Genomic DNA, 18,317 nt, shown 5'->3' with positions numbered 1-18,317 from the left:
GATCATACTTATGATTGTAACACTTGTTGCACTGGTCTGCAGTTGAGTGCTGCCTTCATTCACAGTGAGATCCACAAAGCCTGTGGCAGCACAGCGCACGCACGACATCCGCAGTCATTTCATTTAGTTGCTTCCGTGTGAAATGGATCCAAGAACCCGCGAGTGACTGAGCAAGTCAGGCGGTCTTGGATGATTTACATGGCATACCGCAAGAGCGCGACCGAACCGCGTCTGGATATGCCGATTCGTTTCTGCAAGGTCGCGGTATAAGGGAGCAACATCTGCAGCGTAAAGTGAAAGGCTGGCTATTATTCTCAATCACACACACAAAAGTTCTGAGTCGGGCTAAACAGGCCATGCAGACTTTCCACAAGCAGCTCTGCGTTTTATCTTTAATTTCCAGATGCTGATTTTGCCGATAATGAGTTTCCGATTCGGGCTCCTCTTGGCTGGACAACGCCGGCCGCGAAAATGAAAGCGCGGTGGGAGCGCACGAGACGCCGTCGCCGTGAGCGTGCACGCAAGCTGAGGATCGCCGGTGAAGACACGGAGCCCGATGCCGAGACTGACCCGCTGCGGAGGGAGAGGGACTTGCGGAAAGAGCTCGGTGAGTGGGGGGGGGGGGAAGTGTAGGGGGGGAATGTGTGTGTGCAGAGTGGGGCTTAGTTGTAGGGGGGAGGGGGTTGTTGCGGAGTGGGGCTTAGTTGTAGGGGGGGTGTCTCTGTGAGCTCGTGTGTGTGTGTGTGTGTGTGTGTGCGGCGGGGGTGCGAATAATGTCTCTATGTGTGCGTGCGTGTATGAGTGCTCGTGTGTGTGTGTGTGTCTGCTTACAAGGAGCTAAAAGGGAGACAGGAGATGGTGCACGCACGCGGGACCTGATCCGAATCCGGCAGGTTGCGCGTGCCAGTCTCTTGTCCCCTCTTGTTAGTCCTTGTAAGCAGAACCGCCGACAATAGGCCTCTTCTGTGACAGCAGGGCTTCGCCCTGCATCGCAGGTGCGAGACCTAAAAAGGACTGTTCTGCACACTGTTACTCAAGAACACAAATGTGCAATGGGACAGTGGCCCAAACTTTCTAATTAAGGCATGCATGGTGCACTTTTCAAGACCACAGAGCCCAATGTAGCTAAAGAAGACCTCATGGTGCACACATGGGGGTATTGAGCACTACAGCCCGAAGACCACAACACAGCAGACTGTGTCCTAAGTGATCTTCCCATGCTCTAGAGGTTCGGAGTTTTGTTTGTTCATGGAGGTGAGCTTATGCAGCAATGCCTGCACTTATGGCATGTCTCATTCCACTGATAGCTAAGAAGGCAATTCCTAAGCTTGTGCTCCATTTCTCAATTTTCTCAGCAAAGCTTGTGGACTTCTCTTCCTCTATTTAGGTGGAGCTAGCAATATCTTTGCTTATGCTCCATCCTGAAGAATAGCTACAAGGGATTTTGTTTTCAAAGTTAATTCACTGAAATGATATATTATTTTTGGTTCTTTGATAGATTTAACCTAATGTATCCTTAGGATTACTTAAATATTCATTCTCAATTTCAAACAGTAAACAAATTAACTCTCAAGAGAGGGAAGTCAAAGTAGAATAAACAAACAGCAAGAACGGAATATATTCAAAGTTATTTATATTGTAGTTAATCAGTTTGAAAAATTCATGGGGATAAATATAGAACGAAACTTTACATAAAAGTTATGAAAGGCAGTATGTATATATCCACTATTCAATTCATAACAGTACATCAACTCCAGTGTTAGCAAAGGAAAACCGCAATCAAAAATGTATTCTGGTGTCCTTCAAATATGAATCCTGTTGAGGAGTTGGAAAGTTAGGTCGACGTTTCGGTCTTGAATGTTTTCATCTGTCAGACCATCATCAGGACAAACATTTTCAGAAAATAAAAACCTCTTGGGTATGACAAATGTAGAAAACTAATTTTCAAGTGTGGCCACTGATTCCAGTTGAGATATGAATAGCCAACAAATCTTGGAGACTCTTTTTTTGTATTTAAAGAGCTGAGGATGTAGAGTATCCAGAAGAATCAGGGATACTTCCAGCCGGGTGTGGTTGATCAAAAAGTTCTTGAGGGCTCTTCTTTCTGTTCGAAGAGCTGAAGATGTATGGTATCCAGAACAATAAGGGAAAGCCTCAATGTTTGATCAAAGTGGAGATCCAATCTGTAGATGGGGCAGCTAACCGGCTTAGCTGCCCCATCTACAGATTGGATCTCCACTTTATTCAAACATTGAGAGTATCCCTGATTGTTCTGGATACCATACATCTTCAGCTCTTCGAACAGAAAGAAGAGCCCTTAAGAACTTTTTGATCAACCACACCCGGCTGGAAGTATCCCTGATTGTTCTGGATACTCTACATTCTCAGCTCTTTAAATACAAAAAAAGAGTCTCCAAGATTTGTTGGCTATTCATATCTCAACTGGAATCAGTGGCCACACTTGAAAATTAGTTTTCTACATTTGTCATACCCAAGGGGTTTTTACTTTCTGAAAATGTTTGTCCTGATGATGGTCTGACAGATGAAAACATTCAAGACCGAAACGCCGACCTAACTTTCCAACTCCTCAACAGGATTCATATTTGAAGGACACCAGGATACATTTTTTATTGCGGTTTTCCTTTGCTAACACTGGAGTTGATGTACTGTTATGAATTGAATAGTGGATATATACATACTGCCTTTCATAACTTTTATGTAGAGTTTCGTTCTATATTTATCCCCATGAATTTTTTAAACTGATTAACTACAATATAAATAACTTTGAATATATTCCGTTCTTGCTGTGTGTTTATTCTACTTTGACTTCCCTCTCTTGAGAGTTAATTTGTTTACTGTTTGAAATTGAGAATGAATATTTAAGTAATCCTAAGGATACATTAGGTTCAATCTATCAAAGAACCAAAAATAATATATCATTTCAGTGTATTAACTTTGAAAACAAAATCCCTTGTAGCTATCCCTCACTTTTACTATTCATTGCCCAAGCCTACAAGGGTATATTGGGTTCTCCCCACCTTTTTTGATTTTCCATCCTGAAGAAGGCAGAGATCATAAAGAATGCAGGAATATCTGGAATGTGATCCATGCCTCTGCTTATCTTGTGTCAGGGAAAGTATGCTGTACCATGGGCGCCTTAGTGGAGGAACCACCCATGGTACGGCACTGTCACACCGTCTCAGGCCCCGCTTCACAGGTCCTACTCACATGGTGCTGGAGGCACAAGGCCAGAGGAAGGCGCAACCTCAGGGACATGGGCACTCCTTCTACTCCCTCTCTCTTGGTGGCACTACATGAGGCTGAGAGTGGGAGAGGCGGCTTTTTTTAAAGGGGTGGTGAACATTTCCCTGTTTGCAATCCATCAATCTCAGATTGCTGGACAAGGCGCAGCACAGCTGGATGTCCATTAAGGTTTTATTTCCTTTGAATAGCAGCTTGTCATAGTTGCAGGGTGAGTCTGAGACCTTGCCTTTTAAGACGCTTCTTATTGCTGTTACTACCATACCTATTAGCCTTTGTTTTGAGAAACTCCCTAGTCAGTATAATAATGCCACACAACCCTGATCAGTCATGGTAGGAGCAGAGGAGGGAAGCTTGTCTGAGCGCGGAAAGGAGCAGTTCCCCCTGCATGAAGAATTTGTTGACGCTGTGGATTCTACGCTGAAATGTGCTATGTCCCCTGTCCTACAGCCCTTGAGAGAACAGGTACTACTAGTGGCTGCTCAGCACAGCATGTACCCCACCCTTGGGGGAATTTATGGCTCCTGGAGGCCATTAGAACCTCTAGAGGCTGCTGGACCACCGAAGGTGGGCAAGCTTTCAGACAAAGTTAAGGCTAAGCACTTTTGGACGCCTTCAAACAGCTCAGTCATTCTTAAAATGCCGAGCTTTTAACCCCTTGGATTCCGACGATCTAGAACAACCTGAGCTTACCCCCGTCGATGACCGAAAGCTTTCCCCTGATGGGAGGATGGATGACAGCCAGGACTTAGGGCACCTCTACCGAGATGACAACTTGAATACTGGACCTTGGCCCAGTAGACCTTGTGGACCAGAAGTCAGTCCTGAGCATCCTAGGTTGGGCAGCCTTTTTATTAGTGTGTCCGGGGTTGGGGACACTGAAAGCATGTTAGACCCAGATGATATCTATCACTCGCATTCAGCAGTCTAGGTAGCAGGACCTAGGGTGACACAATCTGTGGCAAATCGCATAAGGAAGCCTTTGGATAAGGTCAGGATTACCATTTCTGGAAGACCTGCCAGCATATTTTATTGGAAAATCTGGGCCCCTTAACAAAAATTCTGGATATGGCTTTAGAGGCCAAGGCAAGGATACTGGCAAACTTATTTTCCTAGAAGTTCTATCTGCCTGGGCACAGAGAGCAATAGGTTTTCTTGTAAATGCCAATTGTGCTCTCTCATCTGAAAGACAACGTTCCCTCCTCATAGATATTGACCTCACATTAGGTGAATTGGCTAACTCCGAGATTGGTATGGTGGTGGAGACAGGGGGCACTTTTTGGGCCGTTCTTTTTCCCCTGCCTCCTAGAGATTCAAAAACGGCCACCAGCAACACTATCAGTATGAGTCTCAGATGAGGTTTGGGGACTTCTTCTCGACCCCAAGTAAAAGGGTTTGACAGATAGAGGCAGTTTCCATGGAGCCTCAAATGCCCCAAGTGAAGCATCATGTAAAAACTACCCTTTTCTCCTCAACCAAAAATTGAAGGGCACTTATGTCTAATTCTCCATGCTTGGCGAGAGGTGACAGGGGAAACAAGGGTGTTACAAACAGTGCTGAGGTTCTGAAAACAGTTCTTCCAGACTACCGTTCAGATCAAAAGACCCTCACCTATGGTCCACTCCCAAGCAGACTTTCGACTGATTTCTCAGACAGTAACTTCCCTCTTGGACAAATGGGTGAACGTGCCACGACTTTGCATCCCAGGGGTTTCCTCAACAATAAGTCCTTGGTCAAAAAGAAAGACAAATGGATGTGGCCGGTTCTAAACTTGAGGGAATTCAACCAATGGTTGGTGTACTACCACTTTCAATCAATCAATCACAGCATTTGTAAAGCGCGCTACTCACCCGGGAGGGTGTCAAGGCGCTGGGGGAGAGGGGTGGGTTACTGCTCGAACAGCCAGGTCTTGAGCTGCTTCCTGAAGGTGAGATGGTCTTGGGTTCGCCGAAGGTGGGTGGGGAGGGAGTTCCAAGTCTTGGCTGCCAGGTAGGCGAAGGATCTTCCTCCGGCGGTGGCTCTGCGGATGCGTGGGACGGTGGTAAGGGCGTGGCTGGTCGATCGTAGCTGGCGGGTGGGTGTGTAGAAGGTCATGCGGTCGTTGAGGTACTTGGGGCCCAGGTCGTGGAGAGCCTTGTGTGCGTGGGTGAGGAGTCTGAACGTGATTCTCTTGCCGACGGGGAGCCAGTGCAGGTCTCTCAGGTGTCCGGTGATGTGGCTTTGTCGGGGGATGTCCAGGATGAGTCGTGCGGAGGCGTTCTGGATGCGTTGGAGTCTTTTTTTAAGTTTGGCTGTGGTTCCGGCGTAGAGGGTGTTTCCGTACTCCAGTCGGCTGGTGACGAGTGCCTGGGTCACGGTCTTCCTGGTTTCTGTGGGGATCCATCTGAAGATCTTGCGGAGCATGCGCAGGGTGTTGAAGCAGGATGAGGAAACGGCGTTGACTTGTCTAGTCATCGAAAGGGAGGAGTCCAGGATGAAACCCAGGTTGCGTGCGTGGTCCGTTGGCTTGGGAGCGGTGACCAGGGCAGGGGGCCACCAGGAGTCGTCCCAGGCGGAGGGTGATGATCCTAGGATGAGGACTTCCGTCTTGTCTGAGCTCAGTTTCAGGTGGCTGTTCTTCATCCAGTCGGCGACGTCTTTCATCCCTTCGTGTAGGCTGGCTCTGGCGGTGGCGGGGTCGTTGGTGAGGGAGAGGATCAGTTGGGTGTCGTCGGCATAGGAGACGATGTTGAGGTTTTGTTGGCGTGTGATGCCTACGAGGGGGCTCATGTAGACTTTGAAGAGGGTTGGGCTGAGTGAGGATCCCTGTGGTACGCCGCAGATGACTTCGGTGGCCTCGGATCTGAACGGGGGGAGGCAGACTCTCTGGGTTCTTCCGGCGAGGAATGAGATGATCCACTCCAGTGCTTTCTCTTGCATTCCGATGTTGCTGAGGCGCTGCACTAGGGTGCGGTGGCAGACAGTGTCGAACGCCACAGAGAGGTCCAGGAGGATGAGGGCAGCTGTTTCCCCGGTGTCAATCAGGGCTCTGATGACGTCGGTGGCTGCAATCAGGGCTGTATCGGTGCTGTGGTTGGCCTGAAATCTGGACTGTGAGGGGTCGAGGGATCCGTTCGTCTCGAGGAAGACGGCGAGCTGTCTGTTGACGGTCTTCTCGATGACTTTGGCAGGAAAAGGAAGGAGCGAGATGGGGCGGTAGTTCTTGAGGTCGGTGGGGTCCGCGTTGGTTTCTTCAGGAGGGCGGTAAGCTCGGCATGCTTCCAGCTCTCCGGGAAGGTGGCGGTGTGGAAGGAGGTGTTGATGATGTTCCGGAGATGGGGTGCGATGATGGCGTCTGCTTTGTTGAAGACGTGGTGTGGGCAGGGGTCGGTTGGTGATCCGGAGTGGATGGAGTTCATCGTGTGGGTGGTGTCTTCGGTGCTGATCGGGGTCCAGTTGCAGAGGGTGGTGGTGGCGGGTGTTGGTTCGGTGGTAGGGTGCGTGGTCTGTGCGTCGAAGCTGTTGTGAATGTCGGCGATCTTGCGGTGGAAGAACGAGGCGAGTGAGTTGCAGAGGTCTTGCGAGGGAGTGATGTCGTTGTTTCCGGTGCTGGGGTTGGAGAACTCTTTGACGATGCTGAAGAGTTCCTTGCTGTCATGGGCGTTGTTGTCCAGTCGTTCTTTGAGTGCCGTCTTCTTGGTGGCGTGGATCAGCTGATGGTGTTTGAGGGTGGCGCGCTTGAGGGCGGTCCTGTTGTCTGTGGTCTGGTCGAGCCGCCAGGCTTTCTCGAGGGTGCGGCAGTTCTTCTTGGAGTCCTTGAGTTCGTCGGTGAACCAGGGGGTTTTCCTGCTGCCGGGTTTGCTGGGAGGGTTCTTTAGTGGTGCGAGGTCATCGGCGCAGGCGATCAGGCACTTGGTGAGGTTGCTGGCTGCTTCGTTGGGGTCCGTGGTGCTGGTGGGAGTGTTCTGGCTGAGGGAGGCGGTGAGCTGCTCGGCGGTGACCTTGCTCCAGCTCCGGCGGGGAACCTGTTGCGGGTGGTGGTGGGTCGTAGTTCTTCTGAAGCTGAAGTGGACGCAGCTGTTGTCGGTCCAGTGGAGTCCGGTGGAGTGGCTGAAGGAGATGTGCTTGCTGGATGAGAAGACTGGGTCAAGCGTGTGGCCGGCGTAGTGGGTGGGGGTGTTCACCAATTGCTTGAGTCAGAGGTTGGCGAGGTTGTCCAGCAGGGCAGTGGTGTTTCTGTCATTGTTGTTCTCCAGGTGGAAGTTGAGGTCCCCTGGGAGGATGTAGTGGAAGGAGGGAAGGGCATGCGGGCTGATGAAGTCTGCGATGTCTTCGCTGAATTGTGTGCGTGGTCCCGGGGGTCTGTAGATGAGGGTGCCTCAGAGGATGGTCTTGGGGTTGGTGTGTATCTGGAAGTGGAGGTGTTCGGCAGCGGTGAAGGTTTTGTCGGAGTTGGTCGAGATGCGGATGGTGCTCTTGTGTATGATGGCGATGCCTCCTCCCTTCTGGTTGACGCGGTCCCTCCGGGTGATCTTGTATCCGTCCGGGATGGCTATGGCGATGTCGGGTGCTGAGGAGGCGTTCATCCAGGTTTCAGTGAGGAAGGCGAAGTCTGGTGCTGTCGCGTCGAGCAGGTTCCAGAGTTCCACGGCGTGCCTGTGTACGGGGCGGGTGTTGAGCAGGATGCACTTGAGGTGGTTGTTGCTGGTGTCTGGCTTGGCGAGGGCGGTGCAGGTCCGGAGGCAGGTGAATTGGCAGGCTTGGCAGGTGAAGGGTCCGTGGGTGCGTTTCGGGGTGGCTCGGTAGCAGGCGGGGTTCCGGCCAGCGTTGAGTGCGTTGAGGGTGGTGGGGTCGTAGGTCCGTCGTGTGGGCTGGCGTTCTCGAGGCCCAGGGGTCCTGGCGCTGGGCGCGGTCCAGGAGCGGACGGGCGCAGACGGGCTTGCCTTCGGTGCACAATCGGCGCGCCCGCTGTGCGCGTCCACTGCGCGGTCGCTCCGGGGGCGTCATAAGAGGGGAGGAGGGTAGGAGGGGTCAGCTGGGAGGCGGGAGGGAAGAATCCAATGGGTGTGGGGGGGCAGGGCCGCACAGGAGGCAGCGGCGGGAAAACGGGGCTGAGGAGCCCGGCGGGCGAAGCAACTCACACGGGGGTACAAAATAGAGAATGGGGCAGGCAGGCACACAGGCACTCAGGCAGGGGTACAGAAAAGAGAATGGGGCACATGGGCACTCAGGCAGTGGTACAGAAAAAGAGAATGGGGGAGGCAGGCACACGGGGGCACTCAATCCAGGCGCAGGCAGTCCAGGCAGCGCTCGAACAGGGTAGGAGAGCGCCGATCTGGAGGGGGGAGCAGGAGGCAAGAAGACTGGCAGGCGGAGCAGCAGCGGTGGGGAAGTGACCTACCCGACGATGGAGGCCTGCCACCTTCTATGGACATTCTCTTTTCTGAATGATTGGAGGGTGCGTCTAGACCTCAAGAATTCTTACTTCACCATACCAATCTTCCTGTCACAATTCAGGTTTCTACAGGTCTCCGGCAATCACCAAGCTTACGAGTTCATAGCATTACCCTGTGGTCTATCCTCCAATATGCAGTGCTTCACAAAGGTCATGCCCCTGGTAGTGGAACTATTACGCTGCAGAGATGTATCTTCTAAGGCGATACTTGACCCTTGGTAGGTCGCTCCCCACACCGCACAGCACCACCTGTGTGCCCGTGCCTTGCCCAGCTGCCACTGCTGCTGTCTGGGTTTCGAGGCCCTTCCTGCTCGTGTTGGTATTTTATTTTGCACTGTAACCTGTGCTCATTAGTTCACTGTTGTCTTGCCCTTGTTTCCCCATCTGTGCCTTACTGTGCCCTGTTTGACTGTGTGCCCATCTCTTCCCTGCACCCATCACCGCTCTTCTCTCCCCCTCCCTCCACTGCTCCCCTGCGGCCCCACCCCCAGCTCTCCCACTTGCCCGCTCCCACCTCCCAGCTGCTCCTTCCTCCCACTTCCCCTTTCTTACGGCGGCAGCTGCACGGCTGCGCCAAAGGCAAGCCCGTCTGTGCCCATCCGTGCCTGGATCGCGCCCAGCGCCAGAACTCCTGGACCCCCGCGAACACCACAATGCACGACTCCGCCACGACTCCAGCACCCTCCACGCACTCAACTCCGAACGATCACGTACCTGCTGCCTGGCCGCCCTGAAGCGCACCCAAGGACCCTTCTCCTGCGGAACTGCAGCTTCATCAGCATCCGGCCCGCCAACCCACCGACCAGGAAAGAACCAAACTACCTCGGTTGCATTCTCCTCAACACCCGCTCCGCCCGCAAACACACCGTGGAACTCTGGGACCTACTCGACTCAACCTCCCCAGACATCGCCTTCCTGACAGACCTGGCTGAACCCCTCCTCGGCACCCGACATCGCCATTGCCATCCCGGAAGGCTACAAGATCTCCCGCACATCTCGACCAACACCGACGACACCCTCAGCACCGCTGAACACCTGCACTTCCAGATCCATACCGACCCCAACACTACCCTCAGAGGAACTCTCGTCTACAGACCCCCTGGATCCCGACCACAATTCAGCGACTCCATCACCGACTTAGTCAGCACACACGCCCACGCCTCCACGCATTACATCCTTCTCGGGGACCTAAACTTCCAACCCAAGAACAATAATAACACCAACTCCACCACCCTGATCGACAACCTAGCTAACCTCAGACTCAGACAACTCATCACTACACCCACCCACTCCGCCACCACACGCTCGACCCAATCTTCTCCGCAAGCCCCCAAGTCGCCTTCAACCACACCACTGAACTCCATTGGACCAACCATCGCTGAATCCACTTTACCTTCCGTAAACCCACCACCGCTCCCAACAGATGCCGCGCCGTTGCTGGAGCAAAATCACTGAAGACCAGCTAACCACCACTCTCGCCCAGAGCCCACCTCCCGAGTCCGCCGACACTGCCGCCTGCAACCTCTGACAGTGGATCGACGATTGCGCCAACACCCTCACTCGTTCAAGAAACCCTCCAACAGCCACACCAGCAAGAAAGCCAACTGGTTCACCGATGACCTCTAGGCCTCCAAGCAAACCTGCTGAAAGCTGAAGAAAAATTGGCTTCATGAACGAATGCTGGACAGCTACGCAGCCCACAAGAACGCCACACGCAGACACCACCACCTCATCAGATCAGCCAAAAGGGCCTCCTTCAAAGACCGCCTAGACAACAACACACACAACAGCAAAGAGCTCTTCAACATCAGGAAGGAACTCTCCAACGCCAGCTCCAACACCAACGACATCCCTCCCTCACAAGACCTGTGCGACTCTCTGACCCCCTTCTTCCATTGCAAGATTGCAGACATCCACGACAGCTTCAACGCCACAACCACCCCTACAACCACAGAAACCTTCGCCCCCATGACCATGATCCGCACCAACCGCCTTCTCTCCTGGACCAACATCAACGACACCATCAAGATTATGAACACCATCCACTCCGGATCCCAGTCAGACCCTTGCCCACATCTACAACAAAGCCAGCACAGCCATCGCACCCAATCTCCTGAAAGCCATCAACATATTGGAGATAGCAACCTTCCCGGAGAGCTGGAAGCACTCTAAGATCAACGCCTTACTCAAGAAACTCCAGGCGGACCCCAAGAACTTCAGGCCCATCTCCCAGCTCCTGTTCCCGGCGAAGGTCATCGAAAAGACCGTCAACAAACAACTGACCCGCTACCTCGAGGAGAACAGCATCCTGGACCCGTCCCAGTCCGGGTTCCACAGCAACCACAGCACCAAAACTGCACTCATCGCCACCACTGATGACATCAGTACCCTGCTAGACAATGGAGAAACCATGGCCCTCATCCTCCTGGACCTGTCAGCCGCCGTCGACACAGTCTGCCACCGCACACTACGAACACTCCTCCATGTCGCTGGGATGCAAGAGAGGGCCCTGGACTGGACGACCTCCTTCCTCTCCGGCAGAACACAGTGTGTCCGCCCCCAACCGTTCCGCTCCAAAGCCACCAAGATCATCTGTGGCATACCCCAGGGGTAATCACTCAGCCGTACGTGGTTCAACATCTACATGGCACCGCTCACCCATGTCGCCGGTCTGCACGACCTCAACACCATCTCCTACACCGACGACACCCAACTGATCTTCTCCCTCACCAAGGACCCCCACACTGCCAAACCAACCTCCACGAAGGAATGAAGGCCGACTCCGAATGGATGAGGAACAGCCGACTGAAGCTGAACTCGGAAAAGATGGAGATTCTCATCGTCTGATCGACCCCTTCGGCCTAGAACGACTCTTGGTGGCTGGCAGCACTGGTAACAGCTCCAACACCAACCGACCATGCATGCAACCTAGGGGTCATCCTTGACTCCACCCTCTCCATGACCAAGCAGGTCAACGCTATCTCTTCCTCCTGCTTAAACACCCTCCACATGCTCTGCAAGATCTACAAGTGGATCCCCACCAAAATGAGAAGAACGGTCACCCAGGCCCTCGTCAGCAGCAGGCTGGACTACGGAAACACCCTCTATGCAGGAGCCTCGGCCAAACTCCTGAAACGGCTTCAACACATCCAGAAAACCTCTGCACACCTGACCCTCAACATCCCCCACCGCAGCCACATCACACCCTACCTAGGAGACCTGCACTGGCTCCCCGTCAACAAGACGATAACCTTCAAGCTCCTCACCCACGCACACAAGGCACTCCACAACACCTGACCAGCGTACCTCAACAGCCAACTCAGCTTCTACACCCCCACCCGCCAGCTCCGCTCTGCTGACCTCGCCCTCCCCACAGTCCCCCGCAGCCGAAGAGCGACCTCCGATGGCAGTTCATTCTCCCACCTCGCCGCCAAGACCTGAAACACCCTCCCCATCCACCTACGGCAGACCCAAGACCTGCTGCCCTTCAGAAGACTCTCAAGACCTGGCTTTTTGAGCAGTAGCAGCACTCCCCCATCCTCCAGCGCCTTGAGACCCTCACGGTTAAGTAGTGCGCTTTACAAATGCTATGATTGATTGATTGATTGATATCAGCATTATACACCTTGATTGGCCAATCTTTCCACAGCATCTGGAGTAGTCCTGTGGTCTTCTACAACAGATGGGCTTCATTATCAGCAATCAGAAATCTGAAATTTTGTCTTCACAGTGACTAGGTTTTCTGGGCTTCGTCATAGATTCGGTTCAACAGGTCTTGCGTTTTCCTCACAAGAAACTGTCTCTTCAAGAAAGGAGTTGAGGCACATTATGGAAAAGGAGTACATCTCTCTTTGTTACCTTGCTCAGATAGTAGGACTACCAGCATCATAATTCCAAGCAATCTTCATAGGCTTACTATACTACAGGGCTCTTCAGCAGCTCAAGGTGGTTCATCTGAGGAAAAGATTGTCTTATTCTTATTCTGCCCTGCTGCAGCTGTCAGCTGAGGCAAAAACAGAAATGTGATGGTGGCTATGCCTGGAACAAAAGGGCCATCTTCGAGTCTGTACCAGAAGTGGTCACTCAGTCCAATAATAGCCCCTTCAACTGAGTTGCGCATTGCACCGAGGTCACCACTGGTGGCCCTTGGTACAAGCAGAAATGAGGGTTGCATATCAACTGCTTAGAGCTGCTAGTAAGTTCCTTCATAGTGCAATCTTTCACAAGAGACAAGGTGCTGTGTTCTACCCTCCTGAAGATGGACAGTGTGTCGGCAGTTCGCTACATTAATAATCTGATCGGTGCAATATTGCGGTCAGGGCGGAATATCTCCATGGCAAGTTAAAACATATTGTGGGTTGCAACTCCAGATATCTAAGGGACTACAACGCTTGGAGGTTAAACCCAGAGTTTCAGGTTGGTAGAGGACAAATGATGTCCATGCGAGGTGGACCTTTTCGCATCCAGTCGGGACCACCAGCTCCCTTATTTCTTCCGCTGGATGCAGGTCCCCTTGGCCATAGCGACGGACACGTTCACACAGGAATGAAGCTTGCTGCAGGGCTACACGTTCCAGTCTTTTTCCATGATCACCATGGTCACATCGCAGGTGCGCAGACAGATTCTGTACTCCGATGTGGAGGATGCATGCTTGATTTCAAGTTCTTCTGTAACTTTCTATGTATGGATTCTCCAATCAGTCTTCCCCAGAGTCTGTCCATGTTGACAGATTCCAACTGCAACTTCCATCAGCTTGCGATGAATGGGTCACTCAGCCTTATGACCTGGAGCCAAACAGTATGGCTCGGCTTTGCGAAGATAGCCTAGTTGGTGAGTGGGAAGAAATCTGGATTCCGTGGTAGTAGATCAAGTCTATATTCTGAATTTTCTTTCTGAACTTGCCAAGAGGGGCCTGGCCTATAGCACAATTATTGCGATTAGGTCAGAAATCTTAGTGGGTCACTAATCATGGCAACACGAACAGACTAAGGACACCCACTCCACTACTCCCCATAGCACCGGCCGCCACTGAAGACACTGTGTCGACCATAAAAGACAATCACTCAGAAGCCCCCATGCACCCCTGCCCTCCACACATCTTCCAAAGAGCCACCGCCATCATTGCACCTGAGCTACGATGCGCCATCAACGCCATTTTTGAAGTCGACACATTCCCTGACGACTAGAAAAGCACAGAAGTCAAGCCCCTCCTCAAGAAGCCCTCAGAAGATCTGACGGACCTCAAGAACGACCAACCCACCTCTCTCCTCCCTTTCGCGGCCAACGCCACCGAGAAGATCGTGAAAGGCCAAGTAACAAAATTCAGCAAAGAGAACTCCATCCTCGACCCCTTCCAATCCGGATTCCGCAGTACCCACAGCACCAAGACCGCCCTACTTGCCGCCACAGACGACATCGCACCCTCCTTGACCTAAACCACACTGCTGCCCTGACTCTACTCGACCTCTCTGCAGCCTTTGACACCATCTCCAACCGCACTCTCACTGCCAGACTCCACAACGCCGACATACAGGGAGCCGCCGTCGACTGGCTCTGCACCTTCCTTACCGGCAGAACCTAAAGAATCAGACTTCCCCCCCTTTCTCTCCAAATCCCCAGAGATCAACTGCAGAGAACACCAAGGATCATCACTCAGACCCACGCTCTTCAACATCTACATGGCCTCCCTCGCCACCATCGTTAGACAGCATGGACTCAGCATAGTATCCTACGCCGACGTCACCCATCTTATCCTCTCCCTCACTAAGGACCCCCTCACCACCAGACTCCGCTTCCAGGAAGAAATGAAGGACGTTGCATCCTGGAAGAGCAGCAGCTGCCTGAAGCTTAACTCGGAGAAGACAGAAGTCCACATCCTTTGACCCTCTCCCTCTGCAGGGGACCACACCCGGTGGCCCACCACCCTCTCCAGCCTCTCCAGCCCCCCCACCCCTGCATATGCCAGGGTGGGTGAATCAAATACTACTCTGGGGCCTGCAGCACTGGTTGTGCCACCCCCGTGAGTAGCCCTAAAAACTAACTCAGACCTGCCATTGCAGAGTCTGTGTGCAGTTTGTAACTGCCAGTGCACACACTTGCCGGTCCCTAACCTTCCCTTTTCATACATGTTAGGCACCCCTAATGTAGGCCTAGGGTACCCCTGTGGGCAGGGTGTAGTGTATGTGAAAGGTAGGACATGCCCTGGTGTGTGTGTGGCATGTCCTGGCAGCGAATTACGGCCCATTTCGTTTTTCGCTACTGCAACGCTACCCGTTCCCCATAGGACAGAATGGGAAGTTTGTTTATAACATCTTGTAAACATAACTGGCCCAGGGAATTATGTAAGAAAATAAAGTTTAGTATGCCTCAACTCAGAATCTAAAGATGCATCTATTGTGAAGGTGATTTTTACTTTCTGTGTTTGAAAATACCACTTTTAGAAAGTATGCATTTTCTTGCGCTGTCATCCTGTGTGCCTCTGCTGGAATGTGAATTGCCTGTCTGGGTTTTGGATGACAGACGGCTGGGGAGCAGGAGTGGCTCCAGATAGTCTAGGTAGGTCAGGAAAGGGGCTGATCCGACCTGGGATGTGATGGGGGAAGGGAGGGGGGATTTCCTTGCACCTCAAAGGGCCTGATTTGTCTGAGAATGCCGTCTCCATCTCCTGCCAGGAAATCACACCAGAGAAGGCAGAACTGGTTCTGGCTGGGCACAGACACTCTCTGCCTAAGAGATCAAAGGATTATGGTATATAAATATTGGGGCCCGAACCCCAGAACTTTATAACTCATCTGGATCAAGAAGACTGCCAAGAAGAAGAGCCCGGAGAAGCTGTGAGGAGGAACGACCGCTTTGCTGGGTGCCTTGCTGGGCTGACCTGCAGTGGCTGCTTCGGTCTTGGGCAGTGAAAGGCCTGGACGGGACTTCTGCAACCTAATTTGTGAGTCTCTCCAAGGGCTTGAGGTAGAGCTTGCCCCCTGTTTGTTAGGATCTGGGTCTAGTCCTCTCTCAGTGACCATGTACTGACATCACATGACCTGCTAGCAGTGGGATAAAGGTTGGTCCTACCTTTACCTCTTTGCTTGTTATTGCCATTGTGTGGGTTCCTGTTTCCTGGTTTCCTGGTTGCTGTTTGCTGTCTGGTTACCTGCTGTCTTGGATTTCTCCTCATATTCCTCACGGGCTCGTGAGACGTATTTTTTCCCCTGCCTTTGACTCCCCTGACTCGTTTCCCTTCCCCGCTGGAGTTAGATAGTTTTCCACGTCCGTTTTTTCTTCCCTTCCCTCCCTTGTATTTTTTCCAGTATTCGTTATTGGGCTTGAGTGTTCGGGGGGCTCCTGTTCACTTACTTTTTCTGGTGTTTGTTTGTGCCCAAAGCGGAGGTTGTTGCGAGGAGGAGACGCAATGTTATCTCCGGGGCGTTATGCTTCATTTCCTCGCGTTCTCAATTAAATGCCTCTTTGCCTCGTTATACGCGGAAGTGACGTTTTGGGTCATTCCGCGATAGGGCTCTGTTTTTCGAATACTGGATCACTCGGTGTTTCTATTGAATCACTACCCGTCCCCTTCCCACTGCTGTTTGTAGGAAAGAAGGAGGGTTTTTTTTGACACATGTCGACCATAGAAACATGTCCTTTTTCCCCTAAATACTTCACAATTATACGAAGGACACATTATATGTAAACCTCCGATTAGTTTTCAGTTCAAGAGATACTATCTTGGATTGCTTTTTCTTTTCACCTGTTGCCCAGTGCCTTCACGAAGCTGAACCTGCACTATCCACTGGTAAGAGATATTGTGATTGTTATGACAGGACAGGGTTACTAATTCTGGGGTAGTGGAGATTGGTACATGTATTGTGAAGTGTGTGCCTTTTTTGTTTTACATAGGTGCAGAAGCGTGGAGGAGGTAGCTGTGTCCTATCGTTATATCAAGGGTGGAGGACTTGGTGTCTCCTCAAATACCACCCTCTTTTCAGGTTCATTGGTACACTCATAATTGTTATCTTGTGAGTGGCCAGTGGGCAGGGGAAGTGGATTGGTGCATACTACGTTCCTGCAGTGCATGGGCTGGGTGGAACACAACACTGTTCACAAAGTCTCAGGAACAGCAGACTTCAAGCTCTTCTGCCCGCAGCACTGGGGACTGTGTGTTTTGTGCTGTAACGGAGGAAAAAGCACCTCAACGACGTCTACGACGCCACTGTCGACTCAGTGTCCTGACGGCACTGCCGCAACGCAACCCTGGTCTCACCGACGATGCCTGCTGACGCCACCATGGAGCAGCTGCTCGCACCGCGACCTGTAGGCACAGAACTCCACACCTCCTTGCTTCACACCGAAGATTGGGCACCGCAGAGAGCACTGCCGCAACGCCGCACCGCGACCCTAGTCTCACCGACGATGCCTGCTGACACCGCCCACGAACCATTGCTCGCACCGCAACCTGTGGGCACCACACTCCGCACCGCCTTGCTTCACGACGACGCCTCGGCCTCCCAGACTACTTTTTGCAGGTCTTTCCGACACTGTAGCTGGTCCGCAGCGCCACAACCAGCCCGACCTGTTTGGATTTGTTGCTCACAACGCCTTTATAGCCCGGGACGGAGCTATCAACACCAAGAAACAGTTTTTAAAAGTTATTTTGACAACTGTAGATTTAGGAGTACTGTATTGTGGATTTTTATCGTTTTTGGTCTTATCTTAAAGTATATAAAAATATTGGCCATTTTTCTAAACTGGTGTGGTGTCCTTGTGTAGTGCTTACACTATTACTGTAGGTTATGTTCAAATGCTTTACACACTGCCTCTAAGATAAGCCTGACTGCTCGTGCCAAGCTACCAAGGGGGTGAGCAGGGGTTATTTTAGGAGTGTAACGCCTTTATCCTGACTAGGAAGAAGGGTCCCTACTTGGACAAAGGTGTAAGCCCTTGCCAACTAGAGACCCCCGTTTCTAACAAAGCATTCTTAAAATGTTTCTTCTCTGACCTTTCTGAGGTTCCTGAAAAGCAAGGTGTAGGAGAGTAGGGTCTGCTTCCTATGGTCACCCCCACTTTTTGCTGTGATTCTCTGGTTTTTCGACTTTAGTGTGGCGTGGACCTGCTAATCAGACCCACAGCCCAGCTGTTCTCTCTCCAAATTGATACCATGTACTTTAGGTACATACCAGATAGGTTACTGGGTCACCCTTGTGAGCCCCTGTACAGTGTACCATAGATACCCAGGGAATAGGTGCACCCTAGGCCTACCAGGGGCTGCAGCATGTATTGTGCCACCCCTGGTTTGCCTTCCAAACTGACACCACAGGTCTGTTCACAAAGCCTGGGTAAGGTGGTGTAATCACCCCTTACTTAGATATAGTATACCTACATCTACCTTTATATATAGACATATATACACCTATAAGCCACTCCTATGGTAGGCATTGACAATCCTGGAGGCAGGGTGCTTGGTTTTATGTGAGAGGGTGCCCCAGCATGAGCTGAGCCCTCTGCAGCTTTGGGAACCATCTCCTTATAGCTGTTCTATGATATCATATACTCTTAAGTGCATTATAATCCTCGCGGTTAATGCTAACTTTGGTTTGGCTTTATCAAAACATGTTGTGTAAGGTGTCAAACA

The 18,317-nt window shown here is 51.8% G+C and overlaps 1 protein-coding gene across 1 annotated transcript in view; it reads right to left on the bottom strand.

Moving 5' to 3' along the window:
• The window catches only part of RBP1 (retinol binding protein 1), a 109,992-nt gene that overhangs the window by 75,795 nt on the left and 15,880 nt on the right, over positions 1 to 18,317 (bottom strand). The gene's annotated exons all lie outside the window — the stretch shown is intronic.

The sequence above is a fragment of the Lissotriton vulgaris genome, chromosome 11, assembly GCF_964263255.1.
Source record: "Lissotriton vulgaris chromosome 11, aLisVul1.2, whole genome shotgun sequence".
Classification (NCBI taxonomy): domain Eukaryota; kingdom Metazoa; phylum Chordata; class Amphibia; order Caudata; family Salamandridae; genus Lissotriton; species Lissotriton vulgaris.
This window is presented reverse-complemented; position numbering and strand designations above follow the sequence as displayed.